The sequence below is a fragment of the Brassica napus genome, chromosome C8, assembly GCF_020379485.1.
Source record: "Brassica napus cultivar Da-Ae chromosome C8, Da-Ae, whole genome shotgun sequence".
NCBI classification, from domain to species: domain Eukaryota; kingdom Viridiplantae; phylum Streptophyta; class Magnoliopsida; order Brassicales; family Brassicaceae; genus Brassica; species Brassica napus.
Window position 1 is genome coordinate 48,019,355 of NC_063451.1, and position 18,237 is coordinate 48,037,591.

Below are 18,237 nucleotides of genomic sequence, written 5' to 3' on the forward strand. Positions count from 1 at the left end.
CAAAGGCTGTTTGGCAGGGGAGAATTAGATCTGACAGTATTGGCTTCAAACGCTTCACCAGGAGCCTAGATATGACTTTATAGACAGTATTAAGATAAGAAATAGGTCTGAAGTCACTTATCTTTGTTTCTCCCGGGAACTTCGGTACTAGCGTTAAGATAGTGGAATTTGTTGTTGCAGGGACGAAGTTTGTTGCAAGGAAGTTCCTGATTGAAGTCGTTACTTCGGAGCCAATAAAGTCCCAGGTTGCTCTAAAGAATGCTGATGTTAGTCCATCCGGGCCAGGAGCCTTATTAGGGTTCAGCTTGAAGATAATAGTTTTGATCTCCTCTGCCGTGGGGATGGATAACATCAACTGGAGCAAATGGGGAGTAAATGAGAAGCCAGTGAGATCAGCAAACCAAGCAGGGGGCGTGTAAGACCCGATCCCGGCCGACTAGGCCGCAGTCGATGCCTCACGTCGCTCAGTCCATACCCGGACCGAACCTCTAAAAATTTTGCCCTTTATTTAAAATATCGCCCATTGGCGAGGGCCAACTCAGATCTTAGCTCAAGACTACCTTAGCCATTCTCTAGCTTAGATCATTTCAACTTATGCACAGCGGAATAACATCTATCATCCATTGGACTAAATCCAATCTAACACTTGTCTGGTCAGATCACCTCAGCTACTGGTCAGTAAACACAACTGCCAGCTAGCTCCAAGGTCGATCCTGAACCTAGACCAAGTCATACAATCAGAGGTTCCATTCCCCTAACTATTCTATCTAGATCTATGCAACATTGCTAGATCATACCTTTCCACATCCACGGAGCTTGTTAGCTCATCGGCCCAGCTACTCTAGCTGAATGAACTCATAAATCAGCTGATCGAGCTGTCACACTCGAACTGAGCTAGGACCGAGCTATGGCCAGCTGCCATATACTGCGTCCAGCTCCTTTACACCTGCATAAACTCTTCCCTTGGGTACTTAGTCATTCAGCCAACCATCCCCACAGACATAAGTAACCCTTGAGAAGTCTTCAAACAGCTAAGGACATGCATGTGGCCCTTACCGGCTCATGCACTGTCCCACATCCTTTTTGCTTTATCAACTTATGATACCAAGTCCAGCTCATGGACTAACAATGCCCATCAGATCCTGAGTCAATCAACCAACCACCCCACATGACTCAGAACTGATGAGTCTTCATACTTCCTAATCAGTCATGGAACCATGTCCCACTGAACCTGATTAGTGTCGCTCTTACCACCGGTGCATCCTTTGATCAATCAGATCAGACACCTTGATCCATCATCCAAGGATCAGGTCATCCATCCTTGCCCATGATCAGATCACACACGGCCTGCCTTACCAACACCAAGGTTGATAACCAGCAATTCCTTATGATCAATATCATAAGTGACAATATGTTCCAGCACACAAACATATGATCAGATATCCTAACACAAGGATCTGACCCCAATATGCCATCAGGTGCAATTTCGACCCCAAGCAAACTTACTCCAAAAATCAATTAAAATTCATGAAAATTCATGATAAATCATAACTAAGAGAATGGTCCAATCAGATTTCCCAGAACCGGCCTCTATCCCATAGATCTCGGCCAAGATCAGCCCAACCGGCCCAAGAGACCATCTCTAAATCAATCCCTAAAAACTCATTAGGATTCATGATAATTCATGATAAATTTTAACTAAGAGAATGGTCAAGTCAGAATTCCAAGAACCGATCTCGATCCTATGGATCTTGACCTAGAACAGCCCCACCGACCACCTTGACCATCTCGAAATCAATCAGATAAAAATCCCCAAATACCATGATAATTCATGATAATTCACCACTAAGAGGATTCCAAAGTCAGATCGCCATAAATCCATCAGGAAGTAGGAGATCCTGACTTAGCTGCCAAACCAAGGCCATGGAGGGTTCTTCTGAACCAGCCAAGCCATGGTTCAGTGTCATCAAGTCTGATCCAACAAACTACACCATAATCATTCATAATATATATATTCCTCAAGGACGTGTCATACTTGGCCATGATCAATTCCACAGTCAACAGAATTGTAATTCAAAAGGTAATCATAAAACTGATTACCTTATACATGATCTGATTAGATCATGTGCCATTCCTTATTATGTTCGGTCATGCTCCTCCAGTGCACGCCTCTATCAATCCTTATCATATACTCCCAGTATTGATAAGTTCCATTCATGGGTCGCACCCATCCTCCCTTCCATGGAACTCCCATGAAACCACTTTCTACACTGCATCTACCTTCAAGGCTGTCTTAGCCGGTAAGAGTGGAGTCTGGCCTTCTCCCTTCTCTCCCGGTTATCTGCGTGTGTTCCCCAAACACAGAGGAAGCCCAGGATGTGATCATCCATGATCAAACATCATCACATGGTCGTCCATCACTTCCCCCTTCAGTGCCCATGAAACTGCCTTTCTACACACATCTGCCCTTAAGGTTGTCTTGGCCTTTGGGAATGAGTTCCGGTCATCTACCTTCTTTCTTCACCATTTGCGTGTGTTCTCAGGCCCTGGAGGATGCTTTGGGTGATAACATCACGGATCAAAGCCACCAGAAAGTCGTTCATAACTTCCCCCCCTTGATCTCTCCCAAAACTGCCTCTTTATGGCCTTCACACCACCATGGGTCTTGGATTGGAAATCCGACCAACTCTCTGTCTTTTCTCTGTGTTTCTTTGTGTTTCAGGGTGTAGGAGGAAGCCCTAGCGTGCCTGCAAAGGCACGGACTTGCCTGCCTTATATAGGAGAAGGGGTGGTTACTTTTTAACCATTGCATCCCTTCGGTTTCAATCCTGGCCATTGATTTAATCAATGGTCCAGATCACACCCTTTCGCCTCTGGCAGTTACCACACGCCCTGGAACTGACAAAACACTCCTGGACATGTCCAAAGCAAGCCCACACGGATTGCCCATGCTCCTGGCTCAATCCCAAGAGCCCACCAGCCCATCGGCACACACGGGTCACCCATATGGCCCGGCCACTGTCCAGACCCGGCCCAACTGCCCGAGACCTGAACACTCAGTCCAGCTGAGTTGAGCTGATCCCCAGCTGACCCAGCTGAGTGAGCTAGACCATCCAGCTCAGGGAGCTGACCTATACTTCAGTGAGCTACACCGAGCTGCACTACACTTCACCTAGCTGGTCGAGCTTGCTTACTGCATCGCCCAGCTGTTATACACTGTGTCCAGCTTGCTTCTTTTATATTCTTCAATCCTTCTAAGTCCCTTGGTCTATTTCCAGACCTAGACTTAGTTTTCCCATGATCCATTTTGATCATTCACTTCATCGAGCTTCACCTGGATCTTGTCCAGCTACCAGCTTGCTTGTCCAGCTCCTTTGAGCTTGTCTCCTTCTTGGATTAGCTATGCCTTAGCTTCCTGATGCCCTTGACCTTACCTTCAGGCCATGATATACTTGTCTTTAGGTCATATGACCTGACTGGTGCGTTTCCTCGCACCGCAGTCCGTCCGGACGATCCTATCCGGGATCGGGGACATGACAGAGCGTGTAGATGGGAGGCGGTTGATAGTTCTGCGGCCTTAGTACTGATTTGAAGTGTCCCACAGCATGATCACTCATTTCCTGCGGGTCCGTAATCCAGATATCTTCTTGGACCATGAAGGCTCTGATTGCATTGTAGCACGCTCTGGTCTGGCAGATACGGTGGAAGTAGATGGTGTTCAAGTCCCCTTCTTTTAACCAGCTGATCCGTGACTTTTGTCTGAAGTACGGCTCTTCAATCTCTCGGAGGAAATCCCACAATTAAAGGGAAACATTGTAGAATCACAATACTAAAAGCAGCATATACTCAATGGTAAGGCTGCCACGTCAGATTTAAAAATCATCCAATAAAAATCTTACAAAGTGCCATGTCATATTGATTTCTGTCTGAGAATAAAAATTATTGTTTCATTGGACTTCGTCATTCTGCGGCCCAGTAACACAGGTAAAGAAATCCTATCGACTCTTTCCTTCGACTTCGTCTTCTCCCTTCCTCTTCATCCAATCTCCGTTACTGAGCCTCATCTACCATCAATCGATGGTGTTCTTCAGTACACTTCGTTTCACCTCCCTCTTTATCTCCTTCTATATAAACCACTTTGTCTTAAGTTGATCCGATTCAATCCCGAAAACCTCTTCTGCTGAAACTATAGCAAAGAAACCAAACGGCAGGTTCACTATGTCCCACTATCTTGCTTTTGTTTGTTATTCAATTAACCAAAATAGTGCCAGTTTCAATTAAACTGCCCTGTTGATTGTAGAAGCCATTGTATGCCATTGCTCTTGCAATGGCTTCCACTGATTTTATGCTTCATCAATTCTGATTTGATTTTCTCTTTTTTTTTTCCACACCAGGGGTTGATTTTGGGAGCACTTTTCTTGCAGCCTAGCTTCCTGGTAAGGGTTGAGGTAATGTAAGTCTTTGCTCGGTTTGGTTTAACGATGTGGGGGTGAGGCTCTTATTTTTGTTGCATATCTATTCTCCTCTTAGACCTTGTGAGGAATAGTAAATTTTTTTGGTCAGATTAGTTGAGCTTAGAATCATAATTATATTTTCTCTGGCCGTAATGTTCATTACTTAGTGAATGCCTTGGTAATTTATTATAACTTTATGTATTTGTTGTGACTAAACTGGTTGATAAACTTTGGAATTATAGGAAACAGATGGTCTAAAGGATGCATTAGGCAATGAGATACTGTAGCTTAAGGTATTTTCTCTATCCTGATTCTCAAATTGATTTTGGAGACTGTACCTATATTTTCCTTTGGCTGTGTGTTCGACAGGATCAACTTGGTTCAAGACAGAAGGCTATTTCTTTCTTTGAGCGTGACAATTCAAGCAACTATCCGATACCCGCCTACATTGAGATACCCACAGATGGAACTGAGGAGTGGGAAATTGACGTGAAACAGCTCCAAATTGAAAAGAAAGTGGCATCTTGGTTCGTATGAGGGGATCTGTGAGTTTTATTTTTTGTAAGATTTGTTTTAAAAAGTGTTTAACTTTTTATCCAGAAGTGACATTAATATGTTTTTGATTCCTATGCAGGCACAGAGGCACTTATTGCAGTCAGGAGGTTGCTATCAAATTTCTCAAACCTGAGCGTGTAAACGCGGAGATGCTTAGAGAATTTTCTCAGGAAGTTTATATTATGAGGTTAATGCAATTAATTTGAATCATGATGTGGAATGCATAGTAAGATTTGTTTACGGAGTAAGATTTGTACGATACAGAGTAAGATTTGTTCTCTCTCTGGTTATGCTTCATGTAGAAGCAATAGAGACTCTCTCTCTCTCTCTGGGTTCTAAAATTTGGGTTTATTTTCTGAGCAGATTGTCAAGGTTGCTGATTTTGGAGTTGTCAGAGTACAGATTGAATCAGGGGTGATGACAGCTGAAACAGGGACATATCGATGGATGGCTCCGGAGGTATGAAGTCCATAACTCTCTGTTTGATCTCTCACTCACTCACTCACTTTGACAATATACTTCTGATATCCAGGTGATTGAACACAAACCTTACAGTCACAAAGCAGACGTGTTCAGTTATGGGATAGTGATATGGGAACTTTTGACTGGTCATGTAAGAGTTCTGCTTACAATTCTTTCTCTGAATTGTTCTACATGCTAATTAAAGATACTCTCACTAAATTGTAAATGGAAACAGATCCCATATGCTTACTTGACTCCACTATAAGCGGCTGTTGGCGTTGTTCAGAAGGTACTGTATTTATTTTAAGAACGTCGCATTCAAGATTTTTTTGGCTAAATTGAATTCTTCTTTTTTCTACAGGGGCTTAGACCAAAGATTCCAAAGAAGACACATCCAAAAGTGAAGGGACTTCTACAGAGATGCTGGAACCAAGACCCAAAAGACAGACCAGAGTTTGAGGAAATCACAGAAATGCTTCAACATATAATGATTGAGGTAAACGTCGTACCGTGATGATGATCCGAATAAAAAAAAACCTTTTAGAGGCGAGATTTCTGAGAGCAGGATGTGGTGGTGGTGAAAACAAGCAGGTTGGAGATGAACACCCTGCAGATAAGGACAAGCACTGTTGGAGATAGTGAAATATATTATTTATATAAATATAATTATATATTTTTATTTACATAATAGTTTGTAAAAAAATATTTAGTGTAAGTAATATCGTAATTTTATAAAATACTAAAATCAATTGGGTTAGTTTTCAACTTTTACAAATAAAAAATATTATTTGTTCATTGGAGATAGTCTAAAGTATGGCCGACGTAAACGAGAGATTTCAACTTTTTTGATTCTTACTACTCTAATGTTTCATCATAATTTGAATATTCTCTTTGTTTAATAATATAATGGTTTAAAAGTATTTTTTTGTTTTACTATATAAATTCTTTTTATATTTCAATATAATTTTATATTTATTTGATATTGTGTGGCCAATTAAATTATGTAAATTACTGTGTAATTGATTAAATTTATATATTGAATGACAATTTTTTAAAGTAATAATTTTAAAATATTACAGAATTTAATTAAAACTGATTCTACTTTGAAACAAATATAAAAAATCAATAAACTAACTCTATATAGATATGAAGACGAAATTGTAAAGTTGTGTCATCTTGAATTTCTCTCATTTTGTGCATTCCTAATTGAAAATAGATAATTAGCATCTAATATTATATTATTCTCAGTAGATTAGAAATGGTCGAACCGTAAACCAATTAAGGATGATGTGATGAAGACATAAAGATTTATTTCCAGTTATCACAAATATATAATCAATTTTTACAATAACTTAATTATGTACAGTGCAGAACAACAGAGAAGAATTTTCATACCTTCTAATATTATAACATCTCACTACATTAGTGGCTAAATCAGTTTTCTCTAGCATAAATACTCACTCCATTCTTGGAGTTTAAGTTTTTCTATCTAATGATATTAGTAGTTTGATCCAAAAAAAAAGAAATGGTCGAACTGTACATTGTAATTGGAGACTGAAAACAAACAAAAATCAACCGAAGACTTTTAAGTTATATGAAACAAAAATTAAAAATAGCAATTCTCTGCAATTAAAAAATAAGACAGTAAAATTGTAAAAATACAAAATAATAAAATTGTAAAAATACAAAATAAAACAAAAAAATATACACAGAAAGAAAGATTTAGTAAAATAAAATCATAATATAACTTCCATAATTGATAATACTCAGTTACACTAAAAAAATCTACATGAACAACATACACAGTTTTATTTACATCTTTAAACCTATTATCTAATTAAAATGATTCTAAAAAAAGTGCTAGCATGAAAAGTTAGAAAATATACGATAAAATATAATACATAACGTTAAAAATACATTATCATTGATCACTAAAAAATCATGTTAGTAGTAATAAAAATGATATGACAACCCATTTATTAAAACCATAGAACATCACACAACAAGGTGTTATTAAATATACAAACTAAAAATTGAATATGCTCAACACAAACACACATAAATATATTATATTCTTGATAATTTTAAAATTACTTAAAAGGAAACTAAATTATTAAACAATTAATATACAAATAAAACTAAAGCAATATTCTGTAATGTCAAAATAATAAATGAATAAAAATATATTATATTAATAAAATAGATTTTAAAAATATATTATTACAATTAATATTTTACCATTAGATATATTAAAATAATATTCTAGATCGATATTTAATTGTCATTTTCAACTATTAACCGTAAAAATATTATTAAGTACGTTTTTTGAAAAGTGGGTTTTATATTTTAAGTAGGTCATTGGAGTACTTTTTATTTTCGTGTATTTATTCGAGATGAGATTCCGATCTTGATATTAGTCTAAAATCTCAGACTTGATTCTTCATATTTTATTAGTTAATTGTGTTACATATAATAGAAATACTTACTTCAAACTAGAAATATATAAAAAATAATCAAATTTAAAGATTAGTTATATATAATTTAATACACAAAAATTTACATACAAATAAAAATGATAAATGTAAAAAATTTAAATATATTATCTGCGCGTAGCGCGGAGAAAGGATCTAGTCTTCTATATAATAATAGGAGAGTTTCTCTCTCTTTAAGAGTGTCCACGTGTCATATTTTATGTTTTTTTTTGTAGTGGGCTTATTTATATAGCACATAATTTACGAAACTCACAATATTCATTTGAGAACTTATCGTAAAAGCCCACTACTCCTTTAGTCCTTAGCACCGTTTAAGATCGATCAACTCAAACTTATTGCTTCAGGAAGCTCAACCATCGTCCTTACATCTACCAACTCAGTTAATAAATGATTTCAATCTAGATCTTTGTTCTCAATCGGTTTTAATTGTTATGGTTACTCTAATTGATAATTGTATGCCTCTCCGTAATTACCATCATATCACTGATAATCTTCTCCATCAGGTATATTCTGAATTTCTTGATCCGATTTCACGTTCATGCTCTTTGAAAGATCGTACAGAGAAACATGTATGATTCTTCTGGGATTTTCAGAGTTCTGAGAAGATTAAACATAATAAGTTTTTCGCTTTCTTTTTTCCCCCGTTATAACATGTTTGAATATTGCTCAGGCCAGTATCTATCGTGAAGAGAAGAATGTTGTAGACTTGAATCACGCTTCCTATATACTGCAGGCGAGGAAAAAAATATCACTATATGTTCTTCTAAAATTTTGTATTTGAAATTTCCATGGTTACAAATTTTGTTCCTTTCTCGCTCTTAATAGTTTCTTTAATAACTTAATAAAGCCGGCGATGAATCCTTTATTGTTGGAAGTGGTTTCCGGTGGTATCATATAGTTAAGATTCGGTTGAATGTCTTCCTGTCCACCTAGATTCATACTCCAGACCTGATATTAACAAGGTTTAGGAATTATAATTAGCATTTTGTTGACTTTATCATTGCATCTTCAAAATACATCTGCTTTCTTACCAGTATTGTATTGTATTTCTTTTCTTTTATTTTTCCTCTAGATCATGCAGCTGGTAAGGCCGACAACATCTCAAGACAAGTTACTATTATCGGCCCAGCAAACATTAAACTAAACTAACCGAATGTGTTTATAAACCTGCATGTAACAAGAAAACTGTTGGTCCTGGAGCACCTTTTACGAAAGAGTCTCTTGCTGAAGCTAAGAGAAAATTAGAAGGCTCGGACAAGAAAGATAGGGAAAGAAGAAGAACGCCTGAGTTGAAAAACAACCTTGAATCTTATGTTTATGCTACCAAAGAGAAGGTACATATCACTATCTCGGCTACTTCATTGTTCTTTTATTGCTAAACATCCTCGCTTTCACTTTACCTTTTATGATGTTTTTAGTTAGCATTCTTCTCAAGACTCAGAGCTTTGGTTTTATTTTGGTCATTGTACAGCTAGAAATACCCGAATTTGAAAAGGTTTCCACCCAAGAAGAGCGCAAGACGTTTGTTGAGAAGCTTGATGAGGCATGTATCAATTTTGTTTTGAACTCTATGTATACCAATGGGTTCCAACGATGAGTTCAAGCGTTTTGACAGTGATTAGTGTCTTGTGTGCTTTCAGGTGCAAGATTGGCTTTACATGGACGGAGAAGAAGCTATTGCCACTGAGTTTCAGGAGCGACTTGACTCACTAAAAGCCATTGGCAGTCCCATATCATTGCTGTTTGTTTTCTGCCCATTATTAGATCGAACCTGAACTTCCTGAAAATGTTCTCACAAACCATTTTTAAAATATATGTACATGTCAGAGGAGCTTACATCATGACCAGTAGGAGTTGACTACACTCAAAAATACCTAACCGAAGTGAAAGGGGTAGTACATTTTACAGTTCTCTCATGATAAATAGGAAACAATCCGGCTGAGTTTCAACCACATTGCAGATCATAAAAGAGTGGGAGACGAACAAAACTTGGCTCCCGAAAGTAAAAATCGACGAGGTTGTTTACCTCATCCTTAAGTAAAGGAACACACACACACGTAGCTCTCTTTAGAAACATGTTGGCGAGCACTGCTGAAACTGCGTTTATTTTTCTGTTTCTTATTAAGGTGTCAAGGGAAGCAGAGAAGGTAAAAAGCTGGTTGAAGAAGAATGCCGTTGAGCAGTAAAAGTGAGTGTTATTTCATTTTCTCTTTATTTTCAACATCTTTAAAATTTGAGAGTGAGAGTGAGAGTTAACATATGACAAAACTTTGGTCACAGGAGTGCTCTGTGGAGCAAACCAGTGTTCGCGTCAGACATTTAAAACAAACTCTGCACTTGTATCTCAGATGGCAACCAAAAATCTGCTTCTACTCAATGAAGGGGAAAGTGGATTATCAACAGTATCTTCTACCGAAATGGTTGATGCCGCAAACGTAGGATTGGGTGGTGAGCTAGATAGCACATCCGGAAAATGTAAACAGCGAAAACAATTGCAAGCCTTGCCGTGAGTGATAAGATACTATAAATTCCAGCAGACTTAGAGCACCATTAATGGGTGTGCTTAAGAGAATGCTTAGGGGTGGGTCCCACCATAAGAGAGGAAAAAGCGATGCCAAAAATGCCAGATTAAGCATCGAGTCTTGCACTGTTTTGCGGATCCCACTGACATATGGCGGTCCGCGATCGGTTTATTTTTTTTTAACAAAAAACCAAAAAAAAAAAAAATTAAGCTCCATTTGGGATGCTAGGGTGAATGATGCTCTTATCAACCCCACTTTCATTTCCTGGTTTTTTAAATTTAATATCCTATGTTTTCATATGGATTTCGGCTTTCAGGCCTTACGTCGATAAAACCAAAAAAAATTGTGTTTGTGGGAATAATATAACTTCAGTTTAAGCCAAAGGCCCTAAACAAACTCAACTCCTGTATGCACATTTCACCAGCTTTACCAAATACAATTCTTTTTTCCAAATGTAAAATATTAAATTATATTAGTTCCTTCTTAGGCAAATTAGAAATTATCCAAACAACATAAAATTACAGAAAATAGATAGACGAACATTATTTAAAACAAACAACATCAAATAAAAAACACCAAAAATAATACTATGCTTCGATGAAAATCATTAACAACACCAAAACAATAAACAAATAAACTCCCTTCCTCTCCCAAACTCTAAATTATTACAATACAAAACTTGGAAAACCATACACCACAGCAAAGAACGACATCACATGCACATATGTATATAAAGCAAGACTCATGTTTCCGACCCCGCGCAGAGCCGTGCCTGAATAGATGCTAATAAAGCATCTGCTTCAGGGCCAAACTAAATAAATTGACTTTAGGGGCCAATAATAACAAACAATAGTCTTTTGATCTATTGGTTACGGCTGGTTTTAGGTAGTATATAGATGTTGGGTTCAAATCTAAGCTGTGGCATTTTCAGTATTTACACTTCTTGAAATAATGGGTCAAATTATTTTTTTGCTTGTAGGCCATCAAATGTCAGGCACGGCCCTGACTCTGCGCTTGCGCGGAACTATGCTCCTGGTATATATAAAAGGGAAGTTAATTAGTGAAGTACAAAAGTTTATGTGGCCTTGTTGGGTTTTGTATATGCAACTGTTACGTAGCAGGTTTGCTACTAATATAATGGATTTTTCAGGAATTTTTGTGTGGTCTTCAATGATCCATCTAAGCCATAATAAGCCCATCTATATACTATAGTCCAGTTTCAGTTAATTTTTGGTATATACACTATAGTCAAAGGCTATTTCAGAAGAGTACTAAAACCCACCTCCGGTTTACCTGGTCAGTCACACCTTGGAGGGGGTCATTGGTTTACTCTGAGAGATCTTGAGATAGCAACAAACAGATTCTCAAAGGAAAATGTGATTGGTGAAGGAGGATATGTTTGGAAAATTATCGGATAATAATTTCTTTGAGAGGTTGAGATGGAATGTAGACGGTTAGTGCTTAAGATAACCTTCTTATTTTTGGGAAAGAGATTTTTACTAAGGCTTGTGTTTGGAGATTTCTTAAAGACTCTTAGAACTCTTTATGAAATGTTTTTTCTCTATTGCTTTGCTTGATGTGGGATGATTACAAATGGTGCTAAGCACCCCTATTTATACTAGTAAGTGGAGACTACAAGTTAGTTCTACACACTTCATCTTCTACACACTTCCTTTTTCTACACACTTCTTCATCTTTCTCCATTTTTCTTTAGATATTTCTTCTTCTTGGGTTTCTTGGTTATGGATCATAATTTTGGGTTTTGGGCTAATGGAGGAAAAAACCAACAAATCTCCCCCTTTCCGACTTAGCCCGAAACCGTTGTCATGCCGGTGCCTTTGCAGCAATCTTCAAACTTCTTGATCGGTAATACTAGGCCTGGGCAAAATAACCGGAACCGAAGAACCGAACTGAAACCTAACCGAAATATCCGAAACCGGAACCGAACCAATACCCTAAAATACCCGAACGGTTCCTATATTTTTATATCCGAAATAACCGAACCGAACCGGAACCGAACCGAGAACCTAACGGGTACCCGAATATATAAAAACATTAATTATATATACATATAACATCACTAAATATATATTTTTAATTTAAAATTCTATTAAAAGTATTTGAAAATAGTTGAGGATAACTAAATTATTATAAACTATCCAAACTACCCGAAAGTATCCGAAACTATCCGGATAGTTTTATCCGAAATATCCAAAATAATCCGAAATATCCAAATTTTTTTTTATCTAAATCATCCTAATTATTTGATATTTTACCTTAAATAACCAATATTTTATCCAAATTATCCGAACTACCCGAACTATCCGAACCCGAACCGGATCCAAATGAGAACCGAACTTTTTCTGGATATTTTTCGGTTCCTACATTTACTATCCGAACCGAACCGAACCCGAAACTATCGGAACCGAACCGAACCGAAAATAGGTCAAATACTAAATGGATCCTCTAGCCCCTATCCGAACTACCCGAAACCCGAAATATCCGAACCGAACCGAACCGATACCCGAAATGCCCAGGCCTAGGTAATACCTTGGTCATAAAGCCTGACCAGTTTTCGTCGGTGTGTACCTTGTTGAGATGTATGAGCTTTTCTTCAAGAACTTCTCGGATCCAATGATATCGAATATCAATGTGCTTTGAGCGAGAGTGAAACGTTGGATTCTTTGCTAAGTGAATAGCACTTTGGTTGTCACATAGCATGTTGTACTTTTCTTGCTTTACTCCCAACTCAAGCAAGAAGTTCTTCATCCATAGCATCTCCTTGCACGCTTACGTTGCTGCGATGTACTCCGCTTCAGTGGTGGATAAGGCAACACACTTTTGTAGCTTTGATTGCCAAGAAACAGCTCCCCCTGCAAAGGTAGTCACGAATCCTGATGTCGATTTCCTTGAATCTTTATCACCAGCCCAATCTGCATCGGTGTAACCGTTTAACTCCAATTTTCCATTTCCAAAACATAGACACTTCTTCGTTGTGCCTCGTAGATAGCATAGGATCCACTTAACTCCTTTCCAATGTTCTTTTCCTGGATGGCGAGAAAGCGACTCACAACTCCTACGGCATAGGCAATGTCGGGTCTGGTGCACACCATAGCATACATGAGACTGCCCACTGCTGATGCGTATGGGGTAGTCTTCATTTCCTCTTTATCCTTCTCACTTGTTGGACTTTGCTTCGAGCTTAGCTTGAAATGTCCACCAAGTGGAGTGCTCACCGGCTTTGCTTTGTGCATGTTGAATCTCTCCAACACCCTTTCAACATATCGTTCTTGGGACAACCATAAAAGCTTCTTTGGTCTGTCCCGAGTGATCTTCATTCCAAGAATCTGTCTTGCTTGCCCCAGATCTTTCATCGCAAAACACCTTCCCAAATCTTTCTTCAATGCAGCTATCTTGTTGCGATCTTGGCCCACAATTAACATATCGTCAACATAGAGCAATAATATGAGAAAGTCGCCGCTTTCGTACCTCTTTATGAAAACACAATGATCATTCTTGGTTTTCTTGAAGTTATGATCCACCATGAAAGAGTCAAACTTCTTGTACCATTGTCTTGGGGCTTGCTTGAGGCCATAAACACTCTTCTTTAATCGGCACACCAATTCTTCTTTTCCTGGAACCTTGAATCCTTCAGGTTGCTCCATATAGATCTCCTCCTCGAGTTCACCATTTAGAAAGGCCGTCTTGACATCGAGTTGTTCAATATCCAAGTCTAGAACTGCTGCTAGACCAAGAACCATTCGGATAGAGGACATCTTCACCACTGGAGAGAATATTTCTTCAAAATCTATGCCTTTCTTCTGGTTGAATCCTTTCACAACCAATCGAGCCTTGTATCTTGGATTTGAGCTTATCTCTTCATACTTCAACCTGTACACCCACTTGTTCTTCAAGGCTCTCTTTCCTTTTGGTAGCTTCATCAGCTCATAAGTGTGATTATCATGCAAGGATTGCATTTCATCTTGCATAGCTTCAACCCACTCATCTCTATGAGTGTCTCCTATGGCCTCCTCATAGCTTTGAGGCTCCCCCTCATCTGTAAGATTAACGTACTCATCTCGATAATATCTTACAGATGGTCTTGTCTCTCTTCCAGACCTTCTTGGCTCATGTTCTTCCTCTGGCTCCACTTGAACTTCTTCTTCACCTTCATCACCATTCGGATCCATGATAGGATCCCCTTCGCCATCATCTCCAATCATTTGTTCATGATCTTGAGGCTTATGAGAATCTTCATTCCTTAGAACCCTTAGCTTTAGTTTCTTTGATTTGTTGATGTCTTCGATTTGTTTGATCCTCGAAGAAAACAACATCTCTGCTCCGAATAATTTTTCTGTTAACCGGATCCCAAAACCGATAGCCGAAATCATCTCTTGGTGACCCAAGATAGATGCACTCTTTAGTCTTGGAGTCTAGCTTGGCTCGTTCATCCTTAGGTATATGGACAAACGCTCTACAACCGAACACCTTCAAATGGTTGTAAGAGACCTTCTTACCCGACCAAACTTCCTCCGAGACATCGCCTTCCAAAGGAACTGATGGTGTAAGATTTATGACGTCCACTGCAGTCTTTATGGTTTCTCCCCAAAATGGCTTGGGTAGTTTAGCGTGAGAGAGCACGCACCGAACTCTTTCTGTGATCGTTCGATTCATTCTTTCTGCTAGCCCGTTCAATTGTGGCGTCTTTGGTGGTGTCTTCTCCATTCTGATTCCATGAGCTTTGCAAAACGCTTCATAGGGACCTCGGTACTCTCCACCATTGTCAGATCGAACACACTTGAGTTTTTGACCCGTACTTCGTTCTGCTTGGGCTACAAATTCCTTGAAAGCATCAAGAACTTGATCTTTTGACTTCAAAAGGTATACCCATACCTTCCTTGAATGGTCATCAATAAAGGTGATGAAATATGATGCCCCTCCATTGGATTTCTCAGACATGGAGCATACGTCAGTATGCACAAGATCAAGAATATGTTTTCTTCTCATAGACGTAGATGATCTTCGAAAAGCGGCCCTATGTTGTTTTCCGGCTAAGCAATCATGACATGGTGAGAGAGAAATACTTTTCATATCAGGAAGAAGTTTCTTGCGAGAAAGTATATTTAAACCTTTCTCACTCATATGCCCGAGTCTTCGGTGCCATATATCGATGTCATCACTTGCGACATTTACTTCTTCCTTGAAAAGCTTGGCTTGTGTTACATATAAAGAGCCTTCTTTTCTTCCTCGAGCCATGATCAAACTCCCCTTGGTTAGCTTCCATTTTCCACTGCCAAAGTGGCTATCCAAACCGTCATCATCAAGCTTCCCAGTTGATATGAGATTGAGTCGCATGTCGGGAACATGTCTCACATCCTTGAAAACTATCTTACACCCTGTGTTTGATGTAAGAATAACATCCCCCTTTCCAACAATCTTGCTTCTTCCTTGATTTCCCATTTGAACATTACCAAAGTCACCACTTTGGTAGGTTGTGAAAAAGCTTCCATGGGGGGTGACGTGAAAAGAAGCACCAGAATCAACGATCCATGAGCTATCATCTGAGCTAAGATTACATTCTCCAACGAGATATAATTCTTCGCTATGGTCTTCCACAATGGTGGTAGTCTTGTCTTCATGCTTCTTTGTAGGATTGAGCCGGTCTGGTTTGATATTACCTGCTTGTTTGTCTTTCTTGAAAAACTGACATTCCGACTTCATGTGACCCGGTTTGCCACAGTAATAGCAAGTAACTCTCGGACGTGACTTAGATCTTCCTCGAGATTGGTCTCATCCTCTGCTTCTGTTTTGGCCACGAGTCTCTTCTCTACCTCGTCTATCAACAATGTTAGCTTCTGAATAAGAACTCGAACCTCGCTCCTTCCTGTGAACTTCTTCGTTTAGAAGGCTGTCAGTGACGGTGTCCATGGTAAGCTTTCCCTCCGGTGCTGAATTGCTTAGAGTGACAACTAGTGTGTCCCAACTCTCCGGTAGTGAACTAAGGAGTAAAAGGGCTTGCATTTCGTCTTCAACCTTCATATCAACTTTGTTAAGCTGGTTTACAATACCCTTGAAATTGTTCAAGTGCTCCATCATGCTCTGGCCATCCTTGTACTCCAACTTTACCAACCGTCGAACAAAAAGAGCTTTGTTTCGAGGTGTTTTCTTTTGAATCATGGATTCAAGTTTTGTCCATAATTCAAAAGCATTTGTGTAGGTAGAGACATGTTCAAAGAGAGATCGGTCGACATACTTACGTATTACGGCAACCGCCTTTCTATTAAGAATCTCCCATGCTTTATCATCCTTTCCTTCCGGCTTATCCTTCATGATGATGGGCTCATGAAAATCCTTACAATAAAGGTGATCTTCCATCATCGGTTTCCAATAAGAGAAGTTATCCGTCGTGAGCTTGAACATGTCACCTTCAACGGTAACGGTTGCCTCCATTTTCACTTCTTCAAAGATAACGGTAACCTTGCTCTGATACCAGCTATTGGGAAAATTATCGGATAATAATTTCTTTGAGAGGTTGAGATGAAATGTGGACGGTTAGTGTTTAAGATAACCTTCTTATTTTTGGGAAAATGATTTTTACTAAGGCTTGTGTTTGGAGATTTCTTAAAGACTCTTAGAACTCTTTATGAAATGTTTTTTCTCTATTGCTTTGCTTGATGTGGGATGATTACAAATGGTGCTAAGCACCCCTATTTATACTAGTAAGTGGAGACTACAAGTTAGTTCTACACACTTCATCTTCTACACACTTCCTTTTTCTACACACTTCTTCATCTTTCTCCATTTTTCTTTAGATATTTCTTCTTCTTGAACTTCTTGGTTATGAATCATAATTTTGGGTTTTGGGCTAATGGAGGAAAAAACCAACAGGATATGGTGTTGCATACAGAGGAGAGTTGACCAATGGGACTTATGTCGCAGTGAAAAAGATCATGAACCACTGGTGAGTTAAGGTTCTACATTTTGATATGTCGACTACTCTAAAACTTTGCTTGTTGCTGACTTTGTAGGGGACAACATGGATACTTAATTTGGGAGGCAAGAATCAAAGTTCTCATCTGCACATTCAAAGGCGTAATAAGATAGACTATTGTGAGAGATGAATGAATCTGATAATTTTGATGAGTTTTAAGACTTATATACATTCTTTTTGCAAGTGAATCTGGTTGAGTGGATGATGGTAGGATCTAAGATTCTGGAAGAAGTTATTGAGCTAGCGACCAGCGCCTTGAAACGTGTTCTTCTTACAGCACTTAGATGCATTGATCCTGATTCTGAAAAGAGACCAAAAATGAGCCAAGTTGTGCGTGTCCTTTAGTCTGAAGAACATCCCATACCAAGAGAGGTTAGTGTACTTTAGAACATCACACACACACACACATACATTCTTCTCATTGTCCAGCTCCGAGTTCATGTTCTGCTTTTTAACTGAAGAAGAGATCAAAGGTTTAGCTGGTTATGCATCAGTCAACAACAGGATGCAGTTAATCATCAATCCATATGAAGGTCAGTATTTGAGCTTAACCGACAGGTGAAAATGTATGGTTTCACCATTTTTCCTAGATTTAGATTGTAAATCTTATTAACATTGCTACTAATGTATTACATAATAGGCTGGTTACCTCTCCTAGAGCTCGCATTCTAGCGAGCCCAGTATAGGATAAGTATTTGCCAAGCATGGCACCGTGTAATACAAGTATTTGTCAACATGTGAAATGTTATAGGTATACTTTT

At 38.6% G+C, this 18,237-nt stretch overlaps 3 long non-coding RNA genes across 4 annotated transcripts; all 3 read left to right on the forward strand.

Moving 5' to 3' along the window:
• The first annotated feature begins 4,314 nt into the window (after positions 1-4,314).
• On the forward strand, positions 4,315-5,996 carry LOC106450808. 2 transcript variants are annotated; one of them, XR_007327297.1, is made up of 6 exons: positions 4,315-4,999; positions 5,089-5,274; positions 5,373-5,468; positions 5,542-5,622; positions 5,707-5,760; positions 5,833-5,996. It is a non-coding gene; the product is annotated as an uncharacterized LOC106450808 (long non-coding RNA). The 2 variants fall into 2 exon arrangements; XR_007327296.1 differs by lacking the exons at positions 4,315-4,999; positions 5,089-5,274 and having other exon boundaries at positions 5,300-5,468.
• A 2,248-nt stretch (positions 5,997-8,244) lies between these two features.
• Positions 8,245-9,508, forward strand: LOC125591343. Its single transcript, XR_007327299.1, has 3 exons — positions 8,245-8,466; positions 8,634-9,297; positions 9,435-9,508. It is a non-coding gene; the product is annotated as an uncharacterized LOC125591343 (long non-coding RNA).
• A 93-nt stretch (positions 9,509-9,601) lies between these two features.
• On the forward strand, positions 9,602-10,886 carry LOC125591342. Its single transcript, XR_007327298.1, has 5 exons — positions 9,602-9,704; positions 9,791-9,855; positions 9,924-9,980; positions 10,090-10,151; positions 10,244-10,886. It is a non-coding gene; the product is annotated as an uncharacterized LOC125591342 (long non-coding RNA).
• Positions 10,887-18,237: the final 7,351 nt, after the last annotated feature.